The sequence below is a fragment of the Chiloscyllium plagiosum genome, chromosome 16 (genome assembly GCF_004010195.1).
Source record: "Chiloscyllium plagiosum isolate BGI_BamShark_2017 chromosome 16, ASM401019v2, whole genome shotgun sequence".
NCBI classification, from domain to species: domain Eukaryota; kingdom Metazoa; phylum Chordata; class Chondrichthyes; order Orectolobiformes; family Hemiscylliidae; genus Chiloscyllium; species Chiloscyllium plagiosum.
The window spans coordinates 39,367,685-39,382,458 of NC_057725.1; positions in this window are offsets into that span (position 1 = coordinate 39,367,685).

The following is a 14,774-nucleotide window of genomic DNA, read 5'->3' on the forward strand; positions in this document are numbered from 1 at the left end:
CCTCCAGGATCAATAAGAAAAAATTTGCTCATCTTCATCTGTTCATTCATACAGGCAAAATGCTATCCTGAAAGCTGTTAACATTCAGAGACAATATTGCTCCCCACCAAATGGTTCTTAGAAAGACACAAAATTGCATTGGTTTTTCGAATGTGGTTTTGGGACAACATAGAGTCAGGAAATAGAAAAAAGCCTGGCCCCTATTTTCATCTCTGGTTATATTCAGCAGAATTGGAAAAGGGGTCATTAGAAATGTTCTAGACGTGAGGATTTCAGAATGTCTGTAATTTTTAGCAGGGAAGCTGGGCTGTGGAAATTTTCACTGTCATATATACAGAATAGAGCAATTTTTGTAGTTCAACATGAAATATCTTAACTAAGTTATATGTATACTAAAATGAGTGATGTTAGTGTTGTGACTGGAAGTGGTAAATAACCATTAAAAAATGTGGTTGCCAGTTGACACTTCTGACAACTGGTGAGCTGTCAAATGAAGGATCAGCATTGGGTACAATCAATAATACACACCTGGTTCTTTGGCCCTTCATTTTTAGATGTACCAGAAGTGGATTAATATCCTGTTGGTGTCCAACTGTTACTAGATGCTCTTCTTAAAGTCATTCAACATGGAAACAGACCCTATGGTTCAATTAGTCCACAATGACCATTTTTCCAAAACTAATCCTACAGTCTACATTTGGCCCATATCCATCCAATCTTTTCCTATTCATGAACTTATTCAAATGTTTTTTAAATGTTGTAACTGTACCTCCATCCATCACTTCCTTTAGCAGTTAATTCCACACACTAACCACTTTCTGTGTAAAAAAGTTGCCCTCATGTCATTTTTGAAACATTTTAATTTTATCTTAAAAATACACCTCTAGTCTTGAACTCCATCCACCCGAGGGAAAAGGCCTTCGCTATTCACTTTATCTATGCCCCTCATGATTTTATAAACCTCTGCCTTCTACATAACACTGCGAAACAAATCCCAGCCTATCCAGCCTCTCCTTCTAACTCAATCCCTCCATTCCCTGCAGCATACTGGCAAATCTTTTCTGAATTCTCTCCAGCTTAATAATACCCTTTCTCTTACAAGGTGATCAGAACTGCACACAGTACTCCAGGAGAGGCCTCTCCAATGTCCTGTATAACCTCAACATGACATCCCAACTCCTTTATTCAAAGGTCTGGACAATGAAGTTGTTAAACACATTCTTAATCAGCCTGTCTACTTATAATGCAAATTTCAAAGAATTATATATCTGAACCCCCTAGTTGAAAAAGAACCCTCTGCCACCACCCAAAAAGCCAATTTTAAATCCAATTGGCAAGCTCACCCTGAATCCCAAATGATCTAAATTTACTAATCAGTCTACTCTGCGGAACTTTATCAGAGTCCAATTAAACAATGTCTACCTTCTACCCTCATCAATCTTTTTGGTTACTTCCTTAAAAAAACTTAAACAAGTTTGTGAGACACAATTTGCACAAAACTAATCTTTGCAAGGCATGTGGTTTTGAGCAGTAACAGCCGGGAGGTGGGGAGGGAGACAATAAATCAATAAGCCTAAAAATCTAGTGCTGTGCAGATTTGGGCCTGGACTTTACAGGGCACTTATCTTGGAGCAACAGCAGCCGCCAGGAGGGCAGGGGGAGAGGGGGTGGTATTGGTAAAGAAGTTCACTTTTTCAGCTGCAGCCACAACACATTCAGCCTGCACCAGTCAGCTGTAATCAACCTCACTGAGCTGCTACAAAGATCTAGAGGCTGGCTGCTGGGTGGTGAGAGACAGCTACTTTATATTTGGCTCATCACAGCAATGTGCCAGCCAAGTGCACACAGACAACACATGTCTTTCATGGGCCACATCATGGGGGGGTACGAAGACATACCTGGATCCTTTCACTCAAGACTGGCTGGCCATGCGTAGATACACACAGCCTAGTTGTTGTGAGATGTCTTTCCCAGATCAGTTGCTCCAATTTTCCTCACCTGTTAATCTACCAGCTACAGATCACCAAAGCCTTCTTCACCAATATCTTATAATAAAAGCTACCAAGAAAAAGCCATCACATAACTTAATCCAACAATTTCCACAACAAATATGAAACTGAACTATTTGGGACCAGGAGCAGTGTGCCGTAAGTCAGCGTCACTGTGAGGTGGACTGGGAAGAATGTGCAGTTACTCAGCATTGATATGAAGGAGACTGACCAATTGAGGACTGTACTTCTTAACAACACAAGACAGGGTACTGACAGCTTCATAGAGACAGAGTCCTAAAGGGTGTGTTGCCTATCTGCAGCCAAGGTACAGGACATCCCTCCATGCTGGAAAGGAACTTGGTGCAGGAGGGAAGGGATCCAGTTGTCATGTTCCACATAGGTACCAATAGGTTGGTTAGGAAAGAGGTACTGCTAAAGGGTTATGTGCAGCGAGGTACTAAATTAAAAGGCAGAACGACAAAGGTGGTGACCTCCTGTTTACTACCTGAACTGCATACAAGTTGTTGCAGGTCAAGTAAGGTTAAAAGCTTGGCTCAAAGGTTGGTATTGGAGAAATGGGTTCTGATTCTTGGGATGATAGCAGCGATACTAGATAAGGGGAGAGCTGTTCGTTGGAATGAGCCTCACTTGAACAATTTGGAACTAGTGTCCTGATAAATTATATAAGTAGGATTGTAGATAGGGATTTAAACTCATTAATGCATGAAAGAAGGCTCAATTGAAGGTTGAGTTTTAAAACATCAAAAAGAAACAAGTCAATAATGAAAGGGGTAGAAAATATCCACAGAAAAGTGCAACAGAAATTAGAACTAGGGAGGGTAATATGATAAAAAGTTCAAACCTTAAGGCTCTTTATCTGAATGCATATGCATTTGTAACAAGGTAGATGAGCTGACAGCACAAACAGAGGTAAGTAAGTATGACTCAATAGTTATTCTGGAAACATGCAGAAGGCCCTTAGGGATGCCAAGAACTATGTTAGAGACCCAAACTAACCACATGGATACCCGTACTTTGTGGTAAGGCCTTTACGACATAACAAGCTACAAAAATGAAGCAGAACAGAATAGCAGACAAAAATACAGCCCCCTCTCATCCACTCAATGCATTTTACGCTTGGTTCAAACAGAAGGTCAGCCAAACAGTGTCACCTGCCTCCACAGCTCAGATGCACCTGTACCTTTAGTCACTGCTGTTGAAGTCAGATCGGCCTTTTTGAGAGTGAACCTACAGAAAGCCATTGGCCCAGATGAAGTCCCCAACTGTGCAGACCAGCTGGTGGGAGTACTTGCAGACATCTTTAACCTTTCCTTACTTCAATCAGAAGTCTCCACCTACTTCAAGAAGACCATCATCATTCCAGTAACAAAGAAAACACATGCAATATGCCTCAATGGCTACTGCCCGGTGGCTCTGACTTCCATAATTATGAAGTGTTTTGAGAGAGTAATCATGACTCATATCAACTTCAGCCTCCCAGCCTGCCTTGACCCCTTGCAATTCCCCTACTGTCACAACAGGCACACACACACCTTCTTCCTAGTCCTACACTCATCCCTAAAACATCTGGATAACAAGGATACCTACATCAGGTTTCTACTTATTGACGACAGCTCCACCTTCAACACAATAATTCCAGCCAATCTAATCTCCAAACTCTGATACCTAGGTGTCTGGTCTGCCCTTTGCAATTGGATCCTCAACTTCCTGATCCACAGATCACAAGCAGCGGTGATAGACAACAGGACCTCCACCATAACAATCCTCAATAACCAGTGCCACATAAGATTGCATACTCAGCCCCTTACTCTACTCCCTGTACACACATGACTGTGTGACCATATTTCGTCTACAAGCTCACGGGTGACATCCCCATTGTAGGTTGGATCTCAAACAAGACAGAATACAGGAAAGAGATAAAGTGTTTGGCGGCATGGTGTAATGGTAACAATCTCTCCCTCAACATCAGCAAAACTAAAAAACTGGTTATTGACTTCAGGAAACAAGGTGGAGGACACAGTCCTACCTACATCAATGGAGCTGAGGTGGAGATGGTCAAAAGCATCAAGTTCCAATCACCAACAATCTGTCCTGGACCAGCCACATTGATGCAATGGTCAAGAAGGCATAATGACGTCTCTACTTCATCATGATGCTCACAAAATATGGAGTGTCTATAAGGACTCTTTCTATGATACATCTATAAAGGTTAGTAAGTATTTTATCCAGATGCATCACGACTTGTTATAGCAACTGCTTTGCCCCGGACCATAATAAACTGCAAAAAGTTATGAGCCCAGCCTAGACCACCACGCAAGCCAACATCCCATCCATTTACTCCATCTACACTTCTCACTGCCTCAGAAAGGTATCCAACATCGTCACAAGCCCTTCCCACCTGACTATAATCTCTTCTAACCTCTTCCATCAGGCAGAAGATATCGAAGCTCAAACACACATACCAACAGGTTCAAGAACAGCTTCTTCCTCACTGTTATTAGACTTCTGAATGGACCTCTCAAATTTCAAATCTAATGTTGATCTTGCTTTTTGTGCATCTTCCCTGCAGCCATAACGTTGTGTTTATCACCCTGTTCTATCACCCTATGATCTTTGTATGTTATGATCTGCCTGTATTGTACACAAAACTTTTCATTGTACCTATGTACATGTGACAATAACAATAAATCAAAACAAGTGATTATAAGGTGACCGATGTTTGGAACTCAATTTTTATGGGTCTTCCAGAAGTATAGGCAAAAAGGAAAAGGGGATGGGCTAGCTTTGTTAATAAATGATGGAATCAGCGTAGAGGTGCGTAGTGACATAGGTACAGCAATCATGGAATCGGTTTGGGTAGAAATAAGAAATGAAAAATGAAAGAGGTCACATGTGGAAGTTACCAAGGCCCTTGAACAGTGGCCTCACTGTAGGACAAAGTATATAACAGCAAATAATGGAGACACCTAGAATACTGTGCACCGTTCAGGTCACTGTAGTTGAACAACAAAAAACTGGCATTGAAGATAATTTGCAATAGATTCATTAGTCTGATTCCTGGAATGAATGGATTGACTTATCAAGAAGAATTAACGAGCGATCTTATTGAAGCATATAAGTTTCTGTAAGGGCTTAACTGGGTAGGCATTTAGAAATCAAACATCCCAAACTAAAAAGATGATTTAACCACCCCAAAACAGAAACAAAGACAACTATTTTTTTAATCTTCCATTTCATCTTTATTTAAGTACAAAAGTATCACAAATGACTATAAAATTGCAGTCATATGAAAGCTGTCGATCGCAAAAAAAAGTCTTATTTGGTAAAAAGTGCACAAGCTTGAAGACTTTGGAACAAGTATTGGACTCTGATTAGTAACAGTATATTCATGGAATGTTCAAATAAATAAATAAATAACAATGGACAAAACAGTGTCTGCCAAACAGCTGAAAGGAAATAAAACCTGAAAAATGCAATCCTACAAGCTTCTTCATTGGTTTTTTTTTTATTAAGGCACAGCTTCAAAAATGCTGAAAATGTGTTGCTGGAAAAGCGCAGCAGGTCAGGCAGCATCCAAGGAACAGGAGAATCGACGTTTCGGGCATAAGCCCTTCTTCAGGAATGTCCATTTAGCAGTTTTATCAGAAAACCAGGTAATGGCTGATATGACAGAAGCATGAACTATTTATATTCTGTCCAAACATAACTGAACTTTAAAAATATTTTCTTGAATACAGTCAGTTCTGATACAACGTGATAGCTCCGTTCTCATGCGATCTTGCGTTACAAGAAAAATTGCACAATAGCTGCACCATTTAAATAATGGGACCAGAATCACACTGTAGCCGATACAGGTAAGGAAAGTTTGCATTCTACAAATAACAGTCCAAATTCTTCAATCGCATTAAAGTCAATTCACGCTGAAGCAGCATGTGTTGTAACAGAACTGACTGTTATCAGCATCAGGGACAAGGCATCACAATTTGCAAACAGTTAAGCCTTTAGCTGCAAAAGGAGAAATAAAAATCCGAGACCAGAACTATAGTTTATTGTAATGTAGGAATTATGTAATCCCTGAACTTGGGAATTTTCATATCCTAATTTAAAATTTGTAAAAGTATCTGCATACTATCTAGAACCATTACATTGGGAATCTTTGTAAACCTGCATATCAGAAGCTGAAAAAATGAGGACTACAAGAATTGTATTCTGTCTTTCTATAAAGATTTTTTTAATTTAAAGTATGCAGCTCACAACAATGAATTGCTACTATAAATGAAAGGATTTGTCAGTGCCATTAAGTGCAAAAGGGCACTGTTCAATGTCTAAATCTTTACTGTAACAACCACACTTTAGATGTTGGAACGCAAACCACTTCAGTATTCCAACAAATGCCATTTCAATTGGTATTGTCACTTCAGACTTTGAAGCACGTAAAGTTAAATGCGGCCATGCACCCATTCAATTTATGTCAAGGATGCTGAAGTATCGTCGTGTTAACTGAAGCACTCAGTAAATTCCACTGGATATGTACTTTTACACCTGAATGTGAGAACAATACAGAATGTTTATTGTTTTAAGTTTCACAAAGGACCTTTTCTCCCCAGTTTCTCCCTTGCAATCCCAGCTCTCACTTTTGCCTTCTGACCAATGTTCTCTAAAAGGCATAAACTTATATGGCAGCATAATTCCACAGATGCCAGTAGATCATCAATAACTTGTCCAAATTGTTTTTTTTTAATATTTGGCTAATGACTATTGGCCAATCTGATGCTGAGAGCACCATATTTGAGTTCAATCCTATTTTTCATAATGCACACAAGTGCACCCTCCAGCAGCTATTTTTAAATAGCAAACAAATCACCAGAACCCAAGTAATTTCTTCCCTCATCCTACTTCAAGAGACTTCAAGCTCAAAGATGCACCAAAAAATATTACCCCTAAAGTAAACTCACTCAGCACTGACCAAGGATCAAACTAGAGGTATTCCTGTACAGCTCCATATTTCACAAGTAGGTGCATTTACCCACAAAGCAATTAGATATGCTCCTTGCCTGATCTTTGGCGGTTACAAAGATATTCCTCACTGGTCCAGTTTCTTTCCACGAGAAAAAAAGACACCAATTTTTAACAGTTGTATTTACCGCACTCATAATTTTCTCTGGATTTCATTCTTAACTTACTGATAAGAACTACTGTGTAAAATAATCAAAAAGGGTATAGAGGAACCTCGATTATCTGGCATTCGATTATCCGAATTTCGGATTATCCAGACAAGATCACAAGGTCCCGATGTTTGGCTAAACTGAGTTATCCAGCATTCAATTATCCAAACAAAATACTCCCACCTGTGTCATTCAGATAATCGAGGTTCTTTGTATTTGGTAGATTTTCAGAACTAGTTTAATTAAAAGATAAATATGGGGCACTACTGTCCAGTCTTCAGACCAATTAAACTTAATTATTGTGATAAATGCCTATAAGTAATTATTTCTTTAAAACAGAGGTGATTTGATTGAAAGTCAAATAGGACTAAAACTTTCACCAATTCATTCCCCTACTAAGGGGATTTTAAAAAATCAGAATCTATTTAAAGTTTAAATGCTTAAAATACATAAAGGGTCCATTAAGACCAATCTTTTCCATTTTACAGTCATGTGAAAAGGTATGGTACATCAATCAACATATTTTTCAAATAATACATTTAAGATTAATTTCTGTATCTATACATACAATTCAAACAGTTAGGAAAATTTTTCAGCCAAACATTTGCAGGGTGCTACTGAGTAGCAACAGTTTACATACAATTCACCAAACATCTTGTGCACATACGGAAAGATGTATGCACGTACCACTTAAATTGGGCAAAATATAGACACTATCCTTCACTCCAATCAATGGGATCATCCACGCTGTGTTGATGAGGCAGGAGAGTAAGACAGAAAGAAAAAGGAAGAACTTAGTTATTTGTCAATAGACAAATAGATGCATAAAAAGTGGTTTGATCACCATTTCTAAGTGTCAATCCAATTCAGTGGCAGCATTCTCATCAAGACACTGGTTCAAGCCCTACTAAAATATGAGCATTTAATCTAAGAAGACAATTTCAGAATTGAGGGAATACAGCACTTGAGGTGATTTCTTTCAGTCAAGATGCTGAACTGTGTTCCCATCTGTTCCCTCAGATGGAGTTCAGAACATCGATGACACTCCTTTACAGCAGCTAGGGAAATATTTTGGGGTCCTGGCCAAAATATATTCATTAGACAACATCAAAAACAGATAAGCTTGTTATTACCTCATATCTGCTTAAAAGACCTTGTTCTGGAAAAAAATACTTTCTTATGCTTATCAAACAGTATGTTATAAAACACTGATTACATTTTAGAAGAACTTAATTAGCTGTACAGTGCTTTGGAGTTGAACAGGAGATTTGAAAGGCACTGGGTCAGATGCTGAATGACCTACGGAGTTTTTCCAGCAGTTACTGCTTATCAAAGTTTCTTTGCATGTAATAGAGGGGCTTATATCGGACTTTGAGAGGGAAATGAGAAATCTCAAACCAAAAGCATGTGTCAGCATTGCATAACTTCACTGTCCCACTTAGGGGGAAGGTGAGAAGACGGGAAAAGGGAAAAGTAGTACAAAATCAGAAAAAAAACCACTTTTTTTGGATGTTTAAGATCTGCCACTAATGATGATAACAGAAAACAGTAATCATTCTAGACCTGGAAACTTCAAGACCTGGACACACAATGTTATTTTGGAAAAACCTACAAAACCAACTACCTGAAGTTATCAGTTGGCAATGGAAACAGCTGAGTGTTTTAGCTGATGGAAGTGCGGAGCACAAGAGCTCCCAACTCGAACAATTTTACATTGGCTTATGTGATGGTGAGAGAGGGGAGTAAGAAGTGAGTATGTTACCCTGGTCACTGCAACATACAACCTAGAGATCAGATTAGAATTAGCAATGCCTGATAATTGATGTTGCTGTTCTCCGGAGTGAAACAATTCATGTCTTAAAACACTTCTTTACAAAAAATGGATACCACAATGTGCTGAGTATGCTAATAATATCTACTTTATGATAAGGTCAAATCCACAATGATTTTTACTGACTAGATGATTGAACAGATAAACTGAAGACATCTCCTTGACATTTTAGAGTTTTTTTTGATTGCTTTTACTGCTTTCTAACAACTGTGTAAAAAGGAATACAATGTCAAAATACCACCATTTACTTCATAGAAATGTATTTGTCAAATTAAGAGGAATAGAAAAACTGACTTTCCTCAAATGGTGACAAGTGTATTTAAATATTTTCTATCTTCAAACAAAAGGTAGGAATATTAATATTTCACTTTCAGTAATTTGGCCATGTCGATTTTAAGGGAGGTAAGAAGATCAATTTAAAAAGGTGATAAATATTGATTATTTGACAAAGTAAAATCTCAAAGAACTTTAGATACTTCAGCCTTGTACATACTGGCATTGCCATCAAGAGTTGAGTCAGCAAATAACCACTTATATTTAACCGATAAACAGAATGATTAAAACAGAGAATGCTACATTCAGCAGATAATTTTAAGACTTTTTCAATAAAAAAAACTGGATCTCAAATTGTTCACACATGTATTTATAGAACATGGAAATTATTTTGTTTGGAATGTTCCTTTTGATTCATCGGAAATTCTGCTCAACCTCCCAATAGTTACATGGATTTGAAGAACATTGTTTCTCAAAGCCTGTTGTAGCTCAATTTTATTTACAAGGCAATGTTCTTGCAGAATTTACTGAATGTCAACAAATTGCAAATCTTCCCAATAAACATGTTGCATTGAATTGAATCAGTAGTTTGTTTTGTTTTATATATCTTCAATTTAGTAAGACATGTAAACTTTTGAATTTTAAGTCTGACCAATTAAATATTACCAGTAAATTATTACGAGTAAATGAACGCAGGAAATAATCCAAGCAGACCAATGGCTGCAATGAAATGGCACACATTTTTAAAGGAAGTTAAAGCCGCAAGTGTCCATCCATTGTTGTCTGCTGAGAATTATAGTCATGGCAGTTTTTAACTGACAAGTGGGAATCTGTGATTTTACTTCCAACTCTAAAAGAATATGTTGGACGGTTATATTTGATCAGAATGAGCCAACATGCATTTGTAAAGAATAGGTGATGCCTGATGAACCTGACTGAATTATTTGAAGTAGCTGCAGGGTTATTTTAGACAGCAATTAATGAAATCTATCAAAAAGAAACTGTTCGCCAAAGCTGAAACTCGTAGAATTGAAGCCATATTCAATTTGTGTTGGGGGCTTATCTATTCACGACATTTATTCATGATTTGGATGATGGGATAGAAAGTCACTTATCCAAATTTGCTTGTGACAAAGATATGCAGCATTGCAAACAGTATAAATTTAAGCATAAATTTCAAATCTATTCATGGAATAAATAATAAGCAAAACTATGAAACTATGTACATAAATGTGACATAATCCATTTTTGACCTAAAAATCAGAGTACCATCTAAATGGTGAAAAGCCAGAAAAGGCGACGGTCCAAATACAATGATTATTAAAATGTAATGAGCAGGTTTTATTATTCATTCATAGTGTCACTGGCTAGGCCAGAATTATTTGCTCATTCGTATTTGGTCTGTGAGGACTTCTTGAACTGCTAAAGTCCACTTGCTGTACGGAGACCCACTATGCCATTGAGGTCTCCAAGAGTTCTATATTTCCAAGTCATGACAGCATACAGCTCAAATGAGAACTTGCAGGTGGTGGTGTTCCCATGCTGCTCTTTTCCTTATAGATGGTTATGGTATGGAAAGTGATGTCAAATCTGCCTTGGTGAGATTTTTGCAATGCATCTTGTAGATGGTACACACTGTTGCTACCTGGAAAGAGTCACCTAGGGAGAGCATGAGTTTTTAAGGACATGATACCAATCAAGGCTGCTTTGTCCTGAATTATGTCAAGTATTTTGAGCTTTGTTGGAGCTGCACTCATCCAGGCAGACAGGCAGTATTCATCACATTCCTGACTTGTACCTTATAGATAGTGGATAGGGAGTCAGGTTTCTCATCAGACAAGCAATAAATGACTAGGGTTAGTAAAAGAAAATAATGCAAAGTTCCCAACATAAGTCCAAAGTTTGGCTTCTGACATTTGTGAATGTAAGTTCGTGACATGCAAGTTTGCTGTTGAAGGTAATCTAATACTTGCAATATTCAACTGAGAAGTATCCAAAACCATTTTAAAACAAATGAATGCAGAATGTGTTAATGAACAGCGAGAGTAATAGGCTGAAGGGAGATGTAAAAGATGCAGTCAAATGGAAATTAAAATCTAAAAGTTACCTAAGAAACTGAACAGTGTTTTGACTAATTGATATAAATTACTGTTTCTGAAACAAATTCAGCGGAGTTGGCAAATAGCAAAACATTTATGTCCACATGTAAACTTCCTCCAATTCTTCCTTTATATTAAGACAAAAAAAACAAGGATCTTTGTTGGGTAAAATTCCCTCCTCATTCACAAACAACCACAATCAGGACCAAAAAGACAACCAAAATGTTTCTCTATGTAGTTTTATAATATAAAGGATTCCCTCCTGTCCATCTTGATGAATATAATTTGTTGTTGAGGTGAAGGACAACCTGACAGCCGGTTATTTACTTCACAATTACTTCACAGTGAAAGCAATTCACTTTGACTATGAAATCAAAAACACATTGGATGAATGTTCCAAAATACTTCCCATTTTCCAGTGAATTAATAGACAATAAAGAAGTCTGCATTGCTGTTGCTCAGATGTTGCTCATATTAAACTAAACAAAAAAGTTACTATTGCACATCCCAGAACAATTCTGCAACCCCAGTTATTGTGAAAATAAGATATTAGGTAGATTGAGCACAGTCGCAGGGATCAGTGGTAATATGAATAGTTGAAACTAATAATGAACAACTATATGCTCTATTTGCAAATAGGACATCTAATTACAGGATAGAAATGATATACCTTTAAAGACAAAATATCTACAATTTAAACAACAGCATAAGCATATAACTCATCCATTATATAAAAAAAATTACAGCAATAGAATTCATTCCATCAAAGTATTTTATGCCTGGAGGTCTCAAATGAATAAATGATTCATCAGCCTACTTTTTCAATAAATGCAAAAACAGTGAAGAAGTATAAAAGTCAAATCGCTATTTTGAGTAGTCATAGGCTAATAAATATTTATCCCTTCAGTGATTTGGCTTTTGACAAAATGATATCAAATAACATTTTTAAAAATACATGTCTGCCACTGGAGACAAAAAGATGTAAATACAGGCAAAATAACCTGAGATGAATGTTAACTTCCAGCTGTTACAGTGTACATTACCAATCTCCTTTAATAGCCTGAAGTGGTGTTTCTGCCTTTGCTGCAGACTCATCATCCTTTTTTGTGCTACAACAAGGCTTAAAAAGTCGAGGATCAATCAGCACTTCTCCAAAACGGCCCTTGTAAATAATGCCACAACAAATCTTCTGCCTGTATTATAGAAGAAAACAAAAATGAAACAGTTGTAACATTATGAAGTTGATGTGCTGAAAATTTTAGAAAACATTAAGATTGATAAGTCCCCAGGGCCAGACCAGATTTATCCTAGGCTCCTCTGGGAAGCAAGAAAGGTGATTGCTAAGCTGCTGGCGAGGATATTTGCCTCCTCACTCTCCATGGGAGTCGTACCAGAGGATTGGAAGGAAGTGAATGTTGTTCCTCTTTTCAAGAAGGGTAATAGGGAAATCCCTGGCAATTACAGATCAGTCAGTCTTACGTCTGTGGTCAGCAAAGGTTTGGAAAGAATTCTGAGGGATAGGATTTATGACTATTTGGCAAAGCATAGTGTGATTAAAGACAGTCAGCATGGCTTTGTGAGGGGCAGGTCATGCCTCACAAATCTTATTGAGTTCTTCGAGGTGGTGCCAAGACAGGTCAATGCCGGTCGAGCAGTGGATGTGGTGTATATGGACTTCAGCAAGGCATTTGATAAGGTTCCCCATATGGCTCATTCATAAAGTCAGAAAGTATGGGATACAGGGAGATTTGGCTATCTGGATTCAGAATTGCTGACTGACAGAGAGTATTCTGCCTGGAGGTCAGTGTTGAGTGGGGTCCCGCAGGCTCTGTACTTGGGCCTCTGGTCTTTGTAGTTTTTATAAATGACTTGGATGAGGAGGTTGAGGGGTGGGTTAGTAAATCTGGGTGTGCAAGTACATAGATCCCTCAAAGTTGCCACCCAAGTGGATAAGGTTGTTAAGAAAGCATATGGTGTTTTGGCTTTCATTAACAGGGGGATCGAGTTTAAGAGCTGCAAGGTTTTGCTGCAGCTCTACAAGTCCCTGGTGAGACCACACTTGGAATATTGTGTCCAGTTCTGGTCGCCCTACTATAGGAAAGATACAGAGGCTTTGGAGAGGGTTTACCAGGCAAAGAAGGTTTACCAGGATGCTGCATAGACTGGAAGGCTTGCCTTATGAAGAAAGGTTAAAGAAGCTCATACTTTTCTCTCTTGAGAGAAGGGGGAAGAGAGGAGACCTCATTGAGGTGTACAAAATAATGAGTGGAATAGATAGAGTCAATAGCCAGAGACTTTTCCCCAGGGTAGGATTGACTTGTACGAGTAGTCATAGTTTGAAGATGTTAGGAGGAAGGTATAAAGGAGACGTCAAAGGTAGGTTCTTTACACAGAGAGTTGTGAATGCATGGAATGAGTTGCCAGCTGTGGTGGTGGAAGCAGAGTCATTGGGGACATTTAAGCAACTGCTGGACATGCACATGGAGAGCGGTGAGTTGAGGGGTGCGTAGGTTAAGTTACTATATTTTACATTAGGATTAAACTTCGGCACAACCATCGTGGGCCAAAGGTACTTTTCTATGTTCTATGTTCTATTTGCAATGGTGTGGATTATAATGATGGAACTCCAATTTGCAACTTAACTAATGTTCAACAATTATCAATCTCAACTGACTGCATGTTGAAATCAATCCATTTTTACTCTTGCCAAGATTGATACGAGTTTTAAAATGAAAAGTAACCATGTTGTTTTGCTTGTTTATTTATTGCACCACTTACTTTGCATGTGTTTTTGTCATGTTACCACAGCTGAAGTATAGCAACAGGTTTTCATGTATCATGTTACAATAGTTTTATTAGATAATTCTATTAAGGCATTGTGGGTGCACCACTCTAAACTGTCTTAATATCCTTGAGACATGTTTGACAACTATTCTAAAGTTGGCTGTTGCAGGTTCCAGGGTTTAAATGTTTTAGTAGGGTCAGAGGTGGGGGTAAAAGAGGGGGAGGTGTGGCATTGCTTGTCAAAGATCGTATTACAGCGGTGGAAAGGACGATGGATGAAGACTCGCCATCTGAGGTAGTCTGGGCTGAGGTTAGGAATAGGAAAGGTGAGGTCACCCTGTTAGGAGTTTTTTACAGGCCTCCTAATAATCCTAGAAACATAGAAGAAAGGATTGCAAGGATGATTCAAGAGAAGAGTGAAAATAATAGGGTGGTTGTTATGGGGGACTTTAACTTTCCAGATATTGACTGGGAAAGCTATAGCTCGAGTTCGTTAGATGGGTCGGTGTTTGTCCAATGTGTGCAGGAGGGTTTCCTGACAATATGTAGACAGGCCAACAAGAGGTGAGGCCATACTGGATTTGGTTCTGGGTAACGAACCAGACCAGGT